The 17,742-nt window shown below is 33.9% G+C and overlaps 1 protein-coding gene across 7 annotated transcripts in view; it reads right to left on the bottom strand.

Annotated features, from left to right (window-relative positions):
- LOC145283807 (neuropeptide F receptor-like) overlaps positions 1-17,742 on the bottom strand; it is a 489,066-nt gene that overhangs the window by 248,136 nt on the left and 223,188 nt on the right. For all 7 annotated transcript variants that reach the window (XM_080132888.1, XM_080132891.1, XM_080132886.1 and 4 more), the window contains one exon: positions 15,035-15,093. The gene's annotated coding sequence lies outside the window, so the exon portion shown is untranslated. The remainder of the gene's footprint in view (positions 1-15,034; positions 15,094-17,742) is intronic.

Raw genomic sequence — 17,742 nt, forward strand, 5'->3', positions numbered from 1 at the left:
GTAAAAATCCACAAGAGCATTACTAAAAGCAGTAAATAAATGAGATTATAGGTAGAATAGAATCCCGGGATATAGTGGCCCCGTGATAGTTTTTTTTTTCAGGTTACTATATGGAGTACGTTTTTTTCCCTGCTCCTGCTTTCGGTATTGGCCCCGCCTTACGGTATATTTCTAATGTTATTTGATTACATACATGTGTATTATATATTGTACTGTATTTTGTTTCTAATTGTGTATAAAATTTTGACTATGCCCCACCATACGGCGATTTCACCAATCCCGGAACGGATTAATACAATATTGCGGGATCCTGGTGTGTATATTTATATTCAAATTAGTTTTTTTTTTAACTAAACGGGTTGAAATTACATTAAATTTCGTCTACAAATTTTATATAAAATGATCATCATTTTTAGAATATTCTACATTTGTAAGGGTTTTCAGTAAATATTTTAGCTCTAACCCTAAGTCCAACTGGCATGGTCGTAAATTCCCCTACAAAACGCACATAATATATCTGTTAGAGAAAATACTTTTTGGTTAACTGCTCTAAAATGTTACAATGTCTCGGAAATGGAACTCATTTTACATTAAATTAATGTGTGAAGCAGATCTCTCCTAAATTCTTAAATAATTGATTTTTTTGTTTTTCTTCCCACTAATTTTTTGAGAGTGTTAACAAGTAATCGCCTCAAGGTTTGGTGGGATGATTTAGTTGAGAATTTAATAATAATAATAATAATAATAATAATAATAATAATTCTGGTTTCGTCTATGGACGTCTCCCTGGAAAGAAATTGCATTAATTTCCAGAGGATTTCCCTCAATCCCGGCTTTACACCAGGAGTTTCAAAGATCAAGGTTTTTCCTAAGGATGTTGGTTGTACCTACAATAGCAGAAACCTGAAGGCCGTCTAAAACATAGGGGATTTATAGTTTTTTCAATTGTTCTTCCAGACGACTTCATACTAATCCTAGTGTACCAACTACAACCGGGATTATTTGTGTTTTAACGCCGTGTATACTCCTTATCTCCAAAGCCAATAGAGCATAATTCCTCCACTTCTCGTTCTCCTTCTCGCTCACACTCCCGTCCCAGGAAACTGAAAAGTCTATAATCTGCCAGTTCTTTGAGACCTTGTCAATGCCGACCAAATCCAGATGATTATGTTCCAATTGTTTTGTCGTTATGACACTTTTGTCCCACCATACCCCAACATTACCACCCTCACTTGTTCTCACTTCAAGAAGCACCTCCTTAAACCACTTTCCAGCACACTTCACCACAACCTCCTTACAGACCTTCCAATATATCCGGAGTCCCATGCGATCGTGTCATTTGCGTTACTCTCTCTGGGTCAATCCACTACAATCTGCCCCAAGGTTCGCAATTGACTCTGAGGTGTTACAATAAATCCGATATTCTGCAGCAACTTCCTCTTCTAGAATCAATTTTTTGAACAATCGTGTTCCTAATGTCTGATCTTGTACTGCACACACAAAAGTTTTAGTACTCTTAACCAGATACCCAGATTGCCATTGTCTTTCATCAGCCACTTCTGCTATATCCTGGAAGAACCTTTGTAGCCAGTTCTTCTGACCTTCTAACCACATGCTCCTTCAACGACATCTCAGTTCTAATGCAATCTTTTACACTTTTCAATCCTCTCCACCGTCTTTCCTCTTTTGATACAGCCTCGCTATACTACATCGAATGTGGAATATATCAAACATTGCTAAAACTTTTCTTGCTTTGATATCCATGGCATGCACCTCCTTGATGGACCATTCTAAAATTCCAGCACTGTATCTCAAAACACTGACTGCTCATGCATTAACCGCTTTCATTAGGTTTCCTCCATACAATTTCGACTATGCAATTAGTTCCGCTCTTCTAAGATACTCATTTCTGACTTTCTCCTTCATTTCTCTGTTCATGCCTACACCCTTCAGCACCCCTAAATACTTATATCCTGTATCTTTAATGATTTGTCCATTTCATTTCTTTCATGATTTCTCCATTTGACAGCACTATTCCATTCGAATGAACATTTACTTCCCTTTTCACCACCAGCACCACACATTTACTAATCCCAAACTCCATTCCGATGTCTTCCGAGTATGTCCCTACGAGCTCTACCAGTCTCTCCGTTTCCTTTTCATTTCTACTGAATATCTTCAAATCATCCATAAACAGTAGATTGTTGAGGCGTCTTCCACCAGATCCAAAATTATACCCCAACTTCTCTCTCTTCAAGAGGATGCTCAGTGGCATCATTATTATTACAAAAATGGAGATAACGAATCTCCTTGGAATATTCTACGTTTAATGACAACTTGTCCTAGCACCTCTCTGTTTGCTGTCAGCACCGTTTTCCATTGATCCATACTTGTCTGCAAAAGCCCTACCACATTTCCAACAACCTTCACGTATCCATGAATGAGGAACCATGTCATAAGCCTTTCTGTAATCGATCCATGCTGCACTCAGATTTCGCTTCTTCCTCTTTGCATCCTGTATTAATGTCTTATCAATCAGTAGTTGCCCCTTGCTACCCCTCGAGCCTTTCCGACACCCTTTCTGTTCATCAGGGAAAACACAATTATTCACAAGATGTTCACAAACTTTTTCTGCAAAGATTCCAGTTAACAATTTCCACATAAGTGATAGATATGTAATTAGTCTGTAATTGCTGGCATCTGTTCCCTTTGCAGGATCCTTCCAAATCAGTGTCGTCCTTCCCTTAACAAGTCAATCAGGGACATCTCCCGACTCTACGAAGCTTTGCAGAGCAGCAAATAATAATAATAATAAAAAATTTAAAAAAAACAAACGCTTTTAGTCTTGCATCTCCCTCTGCCATCATGTGACCGGAATCCTTACCGACTCTTCCTTTCAAAATCATAAGCATGAGGTCAGTTTTTCATTATTAAAACTGATTTCTTGCATTGAAATATCTGTTTTATTATTGAATGTTGCCTAGTGTGAGGATGACATTTTCTTTTCCCTGCAATCATAGAAGAGGCGTTGCGAGCCTGTCTGTTTTATTGCTATTTATTTTAGCAAGTGATCGTCTGAGCTCCAATCTATGGCCCCTTTCGCAAAACTTTCACGAAAACACTCCTCTAGCTGAAACCACTCTTTATCTTTGACGTAAATCATTGAGTGGCCTCCGGGCCTTGATAAGTGATTAATACTTTGTAAAAAATAGTAAGCTATATATATATTCATGCACACCTTTATATTTACCTACATATATATATACTACATATATACCTACATATATATATATATATATATATATACTGATATAACAGATAAAAATCCGATGAAAAATCCTGATAGATATTACTAGAGGTAATACTTTTAGGGTGATCCTAGCCAAAAAGGAAAAGCTACAATATTTATGAATAGAGTAATATATAAATTTAGCTGTTAAAATTAAATTCTGAAAATTAAAATATAGACACATATATTCGAGTTAAGAATTTATTGTTTGACAAAAGGAATATATATAGAAGGGATTAATATAACCCCTTCTATATATTCCTTTTGTCATACAATCAATTCTTAACTCGAATATATGTGTCTATATTTTAATTTTTAGAATTTAATTTTAACAACTAAATTCATGCATATATATATATATATATATATATATATATATTTGTAGTCATCGACATACAGTCCTGTTTCGTTGTATCACAACCCCCGATCATCAGTGCCGCTAGACTAGCATCTCTCTCAAGCTAAGGATTGAACCTAGAACCGTCGTGTTGACAGTCGGCAGTTCTCCCACTCGACCCGCAAATGAGTCGTCGGAATGTCTATTTAAATAGACATCCGTCACCACTCTTACAGTGCTCAAATCGCCTGTTTGTAAACAAACAAACAACGAGCTTCAGATTTTTCAGCCAATTAATATATATATATATATATATATATATATATATATATATATATATATATATATATGAAAAATGAAGAAGAGAAAGACAGAGAGAGGAGGGGGCGAAGAGAAAGATATAACTTTTAATATAAATATGTTACACACACTATTAAATTCTATCTTGTTTTATGACTTCTGGGGAACGCCAACTAGCCATGCTAGTTATTTTATAAATAAAATAATATATGGGCGTAGTCATATATATACGTAACTGTAAAGGCACTTTCACATAGCATTTAGGTAAATGCTTCTCCATAATAATCAAATTCGTTAAGTTGCCTCTGTCCCCCACCAAACGATAACAAACAAACTAATGAGTACACTTTTTAGTTTCATTTTACCCTAGTAAATAGTCTCAGAAATAAAAAAAAAGCCTCCTTCCCGGGGCTAACACTTGATTTCTATGTGAAAATCATAAATATTCAAATATTCCATTAAACTTCTTTACATTTCAAACAGTGAGTCAGTAAAGAGAACATAGTTTTCCTATCCACGATTGACAATTTAAATATGTATTCGTTTATCTTTTTTGTAGACTCTTGCTCTTACTGGATTCTATGACAATAATTCCTTTAGTTTGGTAGAGTATACAGCTTCGTACTGTTACTTTAGATAACATCACTTGGAGAGTGTGTACCATTCCTCGTAAAAGCCCATGTGGGTTTGTCATACTGAGGAAATCTTATTTGGCCGCGAATACTATGTAATTTGGAATATTTAGTCAGGGTCTACTTATGAGAAAGTATTCTCATGCCAGGTTGTCCTGACAAACCCCTGCACAAGGAGACCTTAGATACTTGAGGATAGTGTCTAGTAGGCATTCAAGTTCTCTCTAGTAAATATTTGAGCGATATGTCCAGTAATTCTAGCGAGATTGCGTAGCCTATCGGCAAAGCGCTGAATTTCAAACCTCATCAAAATTCGGCCTCATTAACGGCGAAATAGACCCCCCACACACATACATACACGTGTGCGTGCGTGTGTATGTATTGTGTGTTCTGTTTCATTTAAAATTTCAATTTCTTTAGTACAACTGCCTGTTGCGATTGTAGCTTTTTGTAAAATTTCGTTAAATGTTTGTAATTTGATCCCAAAAAAAAAAAAAAAAAAAAAAAAACAGCAGTCGCGGAATCGCATGTAAAAATCAATGCTTACATTTGAAAACATCTGTTTTTCCGTACAGTAAATATGACAAAGTAAATATGACAAATTTATTATGAGATGAATTTCAACTAATCAGAAAATGATGTGCAGACAAGAATTTTAAATGTATTTCCGCCAGAAAATGTAATTATTGTGTTTTAATATTCATCTATCCATTATGTGTATGTGTGTAAGTTCGTTCCCTATGGATTCCGAAACAACTCATCATTTTTGTTTTAACTTCACACAAATATATTTAATGTGTCTGGGAATGTTTTTCGTAGGTTTCGTGTGGAATCCCTTCGATAAGTATCGAAAATCGATAATCGAAAAAATCGATTTGAAAGGAACAGTCCGATTTTTACCAAAGTTAACCCATTTATACATCCTAACATACCAAGTGCATGTGAGATATTTTAGAACTGCATAAACAAAAATACCCAACCTATAAAATCAATTGCAAATTCTTTTATAAAATCAACTGTAGATTCTTTTATTCAAAATGAATGCTTGTTTAAAGCAAAATTAAACCATGATACTTGACCTTTGCATTTTAAACATTAAGCGAAGCTATATATGATTTTATAAAATTAACAGTAGATTCTCTACAGTGCAATATAGACTGTGATTTATTGTAGATTAAATCACTGCGGGGAGGCATGTGAATCTTTTTCCTGTTACACTGCGGCGAGTAATCGCTTAGAGAAGGCAATCAATTAATTTATCAAAAATGAGCAATTTAACCGATTTCGATGACAATACTAGTATGAAAGGTTGGAATATTTGTTGCTGCTCATTCAGTCCCGGACAACGTCTGGTGTCTCTGCTAGTATGCATATATAACTAGATATGCAAATAATGAAATCATGAAAAGTACTTATATTTGTAAATGGCTTTCAAACCTATGGTCCCATGGTTAAAAATGGCGTATAAAACGTATGCATGTGGACCGCGTTTATTAGCTTTTGAGAGCAGCATTGACTTCCGTTAAAGGACCGGAAATGTTCATATTTCAGTTGTGACGCTGTTAAGGCAATCCAAAATAGTGATGCTCAATTCATTCAATCGCAATTATGATGAGGGAAAATAAAAATAAATTATGATGAGGGAAAATAAAAATAAATTATGATGAGGGAAAATAAAATAAATTATGACACAAATAATTTTAGAATCACGGAATTTGGTAATCGACAAACTAAAATTAAGTTAAAGAAAAAAATGTAAATAATGCATTCATCCCTTCATCTTAAAGGCTACTCATTTATTGGCAATTATATTTATAATTCGTTTATTAAGGTGTCAAAATAAACGTACAAATAGAAATTCCAATAAGTAATTTCATTCTAAAATTAGAATAACAAATTTAAAAAAATAAATTCATTTTATGAAATACCTTTTAATTAGGTTTATATATGCGTATCTAAAATAATTACATCCAATTAAATGCGACTCTAACCAATATCCTAAATGTCTTATTAATCTGGAAATATCGACGCAAATATTGATATGATATCAGTGATTAATAAAATCCAAGCCTAAGTTTTGAACCTATGACAGAGTTGAAGATAATCTGATTTAAAAACGACGCTAACCTTTTCTCGCGATATTACTTCCCGGGACAAAAGTATCGGCGTGTTTAGCTGTAGAATTATGACATACACACACGCAAGTGTACCATTTATTAATCCGACATTAAAATTCATAGCCTTAATTCCCGACTAGTAAGTGGATTAGTCTTATTCTACTTCTTATCTCATCTTTTCATATTCACTTAATACAAGATAAGGAGAAATTGAATTATAGATGTAATTGGGGAAAGAATGTTCTATTGAGATTCATACATATTAATGTTGGTATCTTTGTTTAAAATTTAATTCATTAGCAATCATTAGTATAAAAGTATGTCTGATATCGACAAGTTTTTTGTTTTTTTGTACAAAATAGAACAAATTTAGTTCATCTATACAAACAGTTTTTGTCATAACTGAGTGACGAATGGCTTTGCGGTTAGAAGCAAAGTGTAGTATCTGTTCTGATGCTAGACTTCGTCTTTTCTGTTGTCTGTTATTAAAATCTCTCCACCAAAAACTGATTGGAAATAAATAATTTATGAGTATTGTGATCTGTACCAACCAGACACTGGCTGGCAACAGATAACTTATGTCTATTGTGATCTCTACACACCATAAACTGACTGGCGATAAAGTACTTATGAGTATTCTGATCTGTGATAACCATAAATTGGCACGCGATAAATAACTTTTATTATTTGTGATCTGCACCCACCAGACACTGGCTGGCGACAACAAACTTATTAGTGTTGTAATCTGCCCCCACAAAACATTGGCTGGAGATGAATAAATTATTAGTATTGGTATATGTGCCCGATCATACCCTGGCTGGCGATAAATAATTTGAGTATTGTGATCTGCACCCACCATCCACTGGCTAGAAATTAATAACTTTGTATTGTGATCTGCCCCCATTAGACACTGACTGGCGATAAATAACTTACGAGTATTCTGATCTGTACCCACCATACACTGACTGGGGATTAATTTATTATGAGTAGTGTTATCTGAACCCACTAAACACTAGTTACCGATAAATAACTTATTAGTATTGTGATCTGCACCCATCAGACACTGACTGGCGATACAATGTTTGTGAGTAGTAGTCTGTATCCACCATACACTGGCTGTCGATAAATAACTTATTAGCATTGTGATCTGAACGTAACAGACACAAGTTAGCGATTGTGAATATTGTGATCTGTACCCACCAGACACTGGCTGGCGATAAACAACTTATGAGTAGTGTTATCTGCATCCACTAGACCCTAGTTGGCGATAAATAACATTAGTATTCTGATGTGCACCCCCCCCCATATATTGGCTGCCGATAAAAAACTTATTAGTAATATGATCTGCACTCACCATACACTGGCTGCCGATAAGAGAAAAACTTATAGATGTTGTGATCTGCATCCACCAGACACTGGCTGGCAATAAATAACTTATGAGTATTGTGATCTGTACTCACTAGACATTGACTGGCGATAAATAACTTATGAGTATTACATTTTCATAAAAGTATTCAATATAATAACGGTTTGTGCGATTTGGAATATTTCATTTTTATTTTAAAGTATGTTTATGAATAGGATGATAACGGTGGAAGCGACAAGCGTAATGATATTTATATTAGACTCTTTATTATTTAATATAAGACAATTAAGATCCAAAATCGTATAGTAAAACATAACGCCTTCACAATCCCTTAGAAAGAATTAATGTTATTTGTGAGTTTACATGTTTTTGAGAGATTAACTCCCATAATCTCTCAACTAGCTACATTGGTTTTACGACCACCATCCTATTCCGCCACATTCTAGTAATACGTTTATGCATACATTCTGAAATCAATTAAAAAAAGTTTTTAAAAGTCGAAGTTATGCACATAAAACTCAACAACCTACGATTAATAATCATGGAATCAATAACACCTGTCATCAACAAATTTGTTGTCTGCGTTTTTCAGCTAATTTAGATGTGAATTTGATGTGCTGAATCCAGAAATCCTATTGGTTTCGCTTAGTCAAGTAAGTTTTTTGAGACATGTCGTTTTTACGTTTCTGTTCACACGTGTGGAACATTTTAGAAGAGGTTGCCGTGTTGAATACATATTTTTTATTATGAACTGAGTTAACTTTTAAAAGTGTTTGATCTTCGACCTTTAACTTAATTATTTCAGAACAGAAAGAACCGGGGCAGACACCTCCAGTTTCAAACGACATGAAGAAGAATAAGAATAAGAATAAGAATAAGAAGAAGAAGAAGAAGAAGAAGAAGAAATGGTTTCTGAAGATAATGCCCCACATCCAATTTCCCAAAAGGAGTTGAACGATTTAGTTCGCAACCTCAGCTTGTCCTCTGCCGAAGTGTTGGCATCCAGATTGAAGGAACAAATATCCTCTCTAGCAGTGCTACCATCACCTTCTTTCGCAGCAGGCATAAAGCATACCTTCCTTTTTTCCTCCGAAGAAAGGGACTTAGTGTACTGTTCAGATATGTTCAAGCTTCGGGTGCGACAGTGCGAACCCAAATTAAATTAAATTCATTAACAGCAGCAAGCGATCACTGAAATGTGTTCTGTTACAAAATGGCAACAAATTTGCCTCTGTACCCATCTCTCACTCGACTACACTGGAAGAAAAGTATGAAGCAATAGAGTATGTGCTGGAGAAACTTGGTTATGATCAGCATAAGTGGTTTATTAGTGTTTATGAAGATGGTGAACTTTTTGGTTAGACAACAGTTTGGCTTCACCATGTCTATGTTTTTTTTTGTGCATGTGTGATAACAGAGACCGTGCTCAGTATTACATGAAGAAGAACTGGTCCGTACGGGAGAAACTGGTGCCTTACAAAGAAAGGAACGTCATCAATGATCTTCTGATGGACAGAGACAGAATACTCTTCTCACCGTTACACACTAAGCTCGGCGTGATCAAGCAGTTTACCAAGACTCTCGACACATATGGTGACTGCTTCACTTACTTGTGCCAGGCTTTTCCAGGATTAACCATGGAGGAATTGAAAGCTGGAATTTTTGACGGTCGTCAGATGCGTCAGCTCATTAGAGATCCAGAGTTAAAAAACTCAATGAACGAAGTTAAACTGGAAGCGTAGCGTAGTACTTTCTTGGCAACAATAAGGCCAGAAACTATGCAGAAATTGTCAACAACATGCCGACTGCTTTCGGAAACCTGGGCTGCAACATGAGCATCAAGATGCAATACTTATTTTCATATATGAATCGGTTTCCTGAGAACTTAGGTTCAATGAGAAACGAGCAAGGGAAGAGATTCCATCAGAATATGAAAGAAATGGAGACTAGGTATCAAGGTCGCTCGGACGCAATCATGATGGCTGACTACTCTTGGACTGAAGAGACGAAGAAACGGAAGTTCAAGCCCTGAAGTTTGAACAATGGTGACACAACATGCAATTTACGTTTGAATACGTTTATCAATGTCCACCATTCAGTTTATAGTAATCGACGTTTCTATCACATAATATATATTCTTGGAAAACATTTTTTTCTTAAAAATCTTTCTTAGAATGATATAGGGTGATGTGTATTGACAAAAATGAGCTGATAATTCCACAAAAATGTAATCATTTTTGTAACACGGTCTGAGTTTTTTCAAATCAACTTGGCACACAAACCTGACCTGATGGAGAAAAACGGGTGCTATTTCCTGATTCAGCAGTGCAAAATACCTTAAATCACTAGTAGAAATCTAACGAACACTCGCTTCGTTGCTGTTTATAATGTTCCCCGCTTTTCTTTAAATTTACTTCGTCAGTTTTTTTGTTCATTACCCGATAATAATTCAACGAATAATTGAAGACGTTCGACACATATAGAACTTAGATCACTTTTTTGATTTTCACACAAACATAACAAAATCAAGAAAATAAAAGAAGAATTATGAAAAAGAAGCTCTGTTATTTTTTACAATGTTTGCTTACGTAAAAAAATATGTTGGCTAAATACACACAATATATTGGCGTATAAACAAATGTACACATGCGAAACAATTTATATATATATATATATGTATATATATATATACATGGTATGTAGATAAAAATATGAAATTTATATTCATATGTATATGTTTTAAAAATTAAATTATTCGCACACACGTATTTCATCCATTCACACCTAATGAGCGTGACTGGACCTGATGAGATTCGAAACCAAGACAACAGAGGAGTTTACTTTATTACTTGTTGTGAATACGTTTTCACATTAAAAATATTATGCCTCAAATTTGGAGCGACATACAAATATTATCAAAATTTAATTATCCACGGACACATGTTTTGTGGTTTTTGCCACTCCGCTTGAATAAATCGCATATCTTTTTTTATAGATGCAATGTATTTGTTATTTTATTTATTTTATGTACTAACCAATCACCGCCCATCAAGATCCAGAGATAACTCTGGTTCACTAGGATGGTAGATAAACAGTAACAGGATTCATCGTCTTCAAGTCCAACGTAAACAAGTTCTTAATGAGACGTCCCCTTAATTAATCTTATTCACCAAACTTCTATTAATAACGATTGCTACAATATTGTCCCATTGACTACTGTGCACTCATTAATCCTGATCCTCGAGTCGTGACTCCTATGTAAAAATTAAAAAAAACACTAATTGAGACTGGTCCGAAATAAATTATTTAAAAGGATGAGTCAACACGAATTTGTTAACATTGGGTTTAAATACGATCACGCTATAGTTAGCTTGGAAGCATCCCTGTGGTATTATGTTCCACAGATGGATAGTTCTCATAAAGAAACTTTGCTCTTGAAATTTGTGTTAAGTTTTTGATACACGGAAGAAGAAAGAAAAAGTATTTACAGTAGTTGTAGGTAGACGAGTTTTTGCTGTAAATGTTTTATATGGGTTGAAGCTCAGTCGAGTATCTACCATTTAATAACGATAGACTAGAGAAAAAATAGCCAATTTTTATTTTGTATGAGAAAGAGTCTGTAAAAAAGAGATAAGGACACTCTCAATTTCGAAATCTATTTTACAATCTGTTAAATAAAGAAAGGATGTTCGGAGCAGTACTATCCCAGGTGTGGGAACAGTACTACATCTTAAGACGCCTTTCACTCATATAAAGTTAGATGAATACTTCGGTCGTGATACTTTCTGATGCGTTAGAATGATCCAGCCATTTTAACAGCGACCTTAGCAACAATTCGCTGTAAATCAACTATTTGAGGTCTGAAGAGAAAGTCAATCAACACTTATCAAGGCATGGCGCGTTCTCAAGAGGAGAGCCATTCATTTCAATTAGACAGAAGATCAGCTCTTGGTAGTGAAAGGAGAAATCTTTGTTACAGATGCATTGGAAGTAACCAGCCACATTTTCCCCGTTGCACTATTTTTGGTGGAGATAGCAATAGAGTAATCCTGACCATTAATGCCCTTAGATTGTTGCGTTGTCTGCATAAATTTCAAAGAATCAGTTTAGAATGTGATGAGAAGATTAATGATACATTAATTAGAAAGAGGGTTATTCCTAGACTAGATCCATACGACACATCAGCGTTAATAGAATGTCTTTTAGATGTCTGCCCATTAACAACTAATCAGAACCTTATCAAGGCCAGTAACTTTGTTGGCATCTAGGTTCTTGATAATTGTGGCAACATCCCGAACAGATATATAAATGTCGCTCAAAATGTTTAACGTGTTAGAAGGAAAATTCAGGCGGCAGGCGGCTTTTATCACAAAGGGTGAAATTTGTTACGCAAAAAGTGTTATCAAATGTTCAGAAATCACTTCGTTGAAATCGAGTTCACACATTTATACAGACCCATGTTTGTTATTCGTAAAAATTCTTAGAATCCAAGCCGTATCTCAGCCACTTGACATTTAAATGTCGATGACGGTATAGGACTCTATCGCATCGTTTATAACCCTTTTGCAGTTGTTGGGAATATTTCTAAAATAATGTTTTGATTTCAAAACATGTATTTCTATGAAAGCAAGTAAATTATTCATTTCTCTGAGTAATGGTTAGAACACATTCAAGGATGTACTGAACTGATTCTTTGGTTGCTGTTGGAATTTCGTAGATGCGACGAAGCGCTCAATTCTTATGATTAACCAATCAGTTCTATCGGAGTTTTTTTTAATGGAGTGCAGAAAAATTTCTTATATGAAAGACCATTGTCTCAGTCATGAATCAAAACATCGAGTATGAATACACTCTGTAATGGAACGGGATATCTGTGACCTTATGTGACCTTCGTTTTTTATCTGAACTCAGACAACTGAATAAACCAAAGGGTGGATGAGAACTTTTCAAGGAAAATTGTCAGATAAAATACTAGAAGACTTGCAAAATGACCGTCGCTTATAAAAGTAAAACTAAAGTTGTGACAAAAGATTCCTTCATCATTGGTCTTATTTGAGTGGATTATATCACATAGTGAACATTAAAGTCACCAGAGATGTTAATGCTGGTAGAATGGTACACATGCAATTTAAATGCAATTATCACAGTATCTGCGGTCTATTAATTTGTTAAGTAAATGTACAAATGTCTTAACATGTTAGGAATATGTTTCTAAATAATAACGCTATAAATTCAGAGTGGTCGCAAATTTCAATTTCTAACAATAATTCTTCCAACAGGTTTAATTTTGAAATTAAAGATAGCAGACTTTTATTCAATTACAAAGATATATTATAAAGTAAACTCAATTTTATTCAAACGGCGTTACGAGAACAGAATTACGCTAAATCTTTCAACGTTAGACATGATTTCTTAAGTTAATTTGCTTTCTGGTGTAACACCTGGACAGAAGTCAGCTAGTAATTATATATTTCGTTAAATATTACGAATGGTTTTTATCTGCATATATTTCCTTTACTAGATGTCTGATTAATTTTCAACTTTAAGGGTGAAACTGGCAGACCAATACTCGTGTCTCGTGGCCCTTTTTATTAATTCCTGGATCATCTACTGGAATGCGTATGGCGTAAAAGACCTGTATTTTTAAATGTGCAGTAGTAATTTGGGCGACAACCGTATGATTTTAATAGAATTAACTACAGAACAAATCATAAAATAGAATTAACTACATAACAAATTATAAAATAGAATAAACTACATAACAAAATTTAAAATATAATTAACTACATAACAAATTATAAAATAGAATAAACTACATAACAAATTATAAAATAGAAGTAACTACATAACAAATTATGAAATATAATTAACTACATAAAAAATTATAAAATAGAAGTAACTACATAACAAATTATATAATAGAATTAACTACATAAAAAATTATAAAATGGAAGTAACTACATAACAAAATATAAAATAAAAACTCACGAACTAAAATCTGGAGGAAAACAACAATGTTCCTTTTGTTCTCGTGTCTTTGACAACAAAGAATACATATTTATATTGAATACCTCAAATTATTTGCGACTTCATATTATGCACCTATTTGACACCAAGATACGGAATTTCTAGCCTAAACTGCAGTAACAGTGATGTTATTGTTTTATGTATTTTCCTCTGCTATGATGCGCAGAAGCAAATACAAAAGCTACAAATTTCCATTCTCTTTGTTTTTTATCTTCATCTTTTCTCCAGCAATCAGGCTAACGGTTTGCTGTGTCTAAGATCGAGATACTCGTGACTAAGCAGTCTATAAACTGGGAAAGAGAAAATGCGCACTTCAACGACACACACTGTCCCTTACCTGAGCCAGATGGGCGGTCAGAGAGGCCTAATCGAGATATTACATCAAACTCCATAATATAAAATCCACCCCAACCAACTTACCTCAATCAAAATTCATACTGCAACTACAATTAATTGCTATTAATCATTATCCCAAATATGACGGAAACGTGTTAGGCTGAAACAAAATCAATAATTTAGACATATAAAGAAATTCTAGCATAATTTTTTTTTTATCGAATATTCGGATTCGAAATTAAATAACCCGAAAAATTATAAATAATTGAAAATATTAATAACACTCAGTAAATATTTTTAAGCATATTTTCTCTGGTAGCGACAACGTGCACAGCAATTCCATTTGACAGTTCCAAACTAAAACTAGAAATCTAACCAGTCATTTAGAAAGGATAAAAAAATTAAAAAAAAAAAATAAATAAATAAAAATATATGCAAAAAACAAGTAATCTGTAATATTTTACGAAATACGTCTATAAAATACTTTCCAAATTCACTCCCACACACACATTCACACACACTCACATATATATCAATGTATATCTGTATATGTATATGTGTATGCGTTCATATGATACATATGATACACATGTATCATACGTGTTAGTTTAAAATATAAAATATACTGACCTTTGTAAAAGAGTATCTTGCGTACACTCTTATCCAGGATGGCCCAGTTAATTTGTGTACTGAAATTGAAAACAAAAATTAAAAAATAGAATAAATTAAATGTAACAGAAATAAGATGCAAGTAAAATAATATACATAGAATACCATTATATATATATATATATATATATATATATATATATATATATATATATATATATATATATATATAAGTTTCGTGGTTAAATTTTAAATTCTGAAAAACAACATATTCGATTTAAGAATTTATTGCTTGATAAAATGAATATATATAAGGGATTATATTAATTTCCTTAATCCATGGATTTTCAACAATGACTCATATCACCAGAGGAAATGAAATGCAGTTAGCAAAATGTTCAGCTGCGAATGGACGCTATTTTGCTTTTCAGCACAATTATTGGAAATAGTTTTTTGAGTGGTTGTGGATAATTATATGGAGAAAATTATACGAAAAGAGAAGTTGATACAACCTGGGTAGTCCATTATCGGAAGGAGTCCAATGTCGTTCGGGGTTATAAATCCAGGTGGGAAAAATATAGGCCCATGGGAGAAAGTGATATTCCCATATAGCGAAAGCGTACTGCTCCTTCTTGATATTTCGAAAAGTATACCTGGCCGCCTTATTCGATGTTGCGTTGGTTGCGTGTTGGTAGCTGTAGTCCAAATACTTTCTCGGTGTTGACAAAGTATATCCGAAATTGGGTGGATATACTATTGTAATTATCCCCGTAAGGAATTGGGTGGATATTCCATTGTAATTATCCCCGTAAGGAATAGAGTTTAAGCATTGGGTTAAGTGTGCAATGGAGCTCGGAATCAATAGTGTGGTTATCAAAATACCAAAGATAACAAAATAATCCTGGAGATGATATTCGGAACGGTAACATTGGAACGGCTTGCTTGAAGTGTGAGACTCTTAGAAAGATAGTTCGTTTTCTTGTTTATAGTGGATGAGGGATGGCTTTTAGATGAGGGAGAGGAGAATGGGGTGAAGTAGAGAGGTTAAAGAGAGAGGGGGAGGGTTAAAGTTGTTAAGCAATAAACTCTTAAATCGAATATATGTCTCTATACGTTGTTTTTTTTTCAGAATTTAAATTTAATTTATTTGCTAGTGTTGTTTTCATACGGTAAAAAATACCGTATGAAAACAACACTAGCAAATAAATACTAGGAACGCAAGGAAAGCGGACATTCACCGATAGTCGAATGGAAAATAATAATACAAGCTACCACGTGTAGGGACCTAGACGACCCATGAAGATTATGCCTTCATGAAAGATTTGCTATCCTATACTTTAAAGAACTCCAACATCTATTAAACTGTAGAAGAGAAATAGCAAATAACTGTGTTCACAAGATAAAATTTACTCTGAGATAGCGATACAAAATAGTTTTAAAACTAACAAAAACAACAGAAAATAAACAAATAAATAAATTAAATAAACATGAATATACATAAACGATCACACATATATGTATGTATATATATGTATATATATGTGCATATATGTATGTACACACACCCACACACACACACACACACACATATATATATATATATATATATATATATAAACTAACAATAAAAAAAACACTAACCTAGATTTAAAACAGATCAAGAAACTAAATATCCAGGCTAAATAGAGCACAAACAAAGGAACAGGCCAACCAGAGGTCAAATAGGCCTTTGTCCGATAAGTGCATGCTCATTGGCTGATAGGAAGGCCGCGGTGGATACTAGAAAGCTGATTGGCTAATTTCAATACAAGATGCGTATATAAAAACGACAAACAACCACAAAATTCGTGCATAAGCCTGAAGAGTCCTAGAGTGGATGAAACGCGGAATATTCAGTGTAGCTTAATCGCCATGTATATTTTATAACTTACTATATATATATATATATATATATATATATATATATATATATATCATGTGAAATATATTTATATTATAAATCGTGTGAAAATGTATTTTCTATTAGGTATAACGGGTTAAAATTTGCCTCAATTCTTATGCTAAAATCTCAACAAGTTATGTTCAGTTGGCAAATGCTGTGCACTATAGTAATCCCCGCTGTTCGAGAGAAGCATACTAGAACGACGAACCAGTGACGTGTTCATTCAGACTAGAACGATGATCCAGTGACGTGTTCATTCATACTAGAACGACGAACCAGTGACGTGTTCATTTATAATAGAAAGACGAACCAGTAACGTGTTCATTCAATCTCGACAATTAGGGATGAAGATGCCCTGTTTAAGCGTGCGACCCGAAAGTATCTTAAAATAAAGCGTAGTAGACCAACTGACGGACAACGCCGCCTATGAAATGTGTGGTTACACCTAAAAACATATTCAACTCACAAACAGAAGTAGAAAAATTCAAAACATGCTTCCTCACAGGTGACGAGATTGTCAATGAAGTCTTTATGTTTAATCGTATGTGATTATTTAATAAATATTAACAATCTTGTGTTCGTTTTTATTTCTCTCTAATGAATATTCATCGATTCCAATTTTTCCATAATTTAGTTATTCTGATATCGCACATAATCTTTTCTCTCATTCGTCTATGAAAGGGAAATCATTTTAGACTAAGACAATTTATTTTTTGTCCTAATTCAGAGCGTCTCTTTTGGCGAGATGGATTTCCCCACATAAAAAAAAAACCTTGTGTCTAACTCT

This window comes from Euprymna scolopes, chromosome 8 (genome assembly GCF_053919585.1).
Source record: "Euprymna scolopes isolate OS-2025 chromosome 8, ASM5391958v1, whole genome shotgun sequence".
NCBI lineage: Eukaryota > Metazoa > Mollusca > Cephalopoda > Sepiida > Sepiolidae > Euprymna > Euprymna scolopes.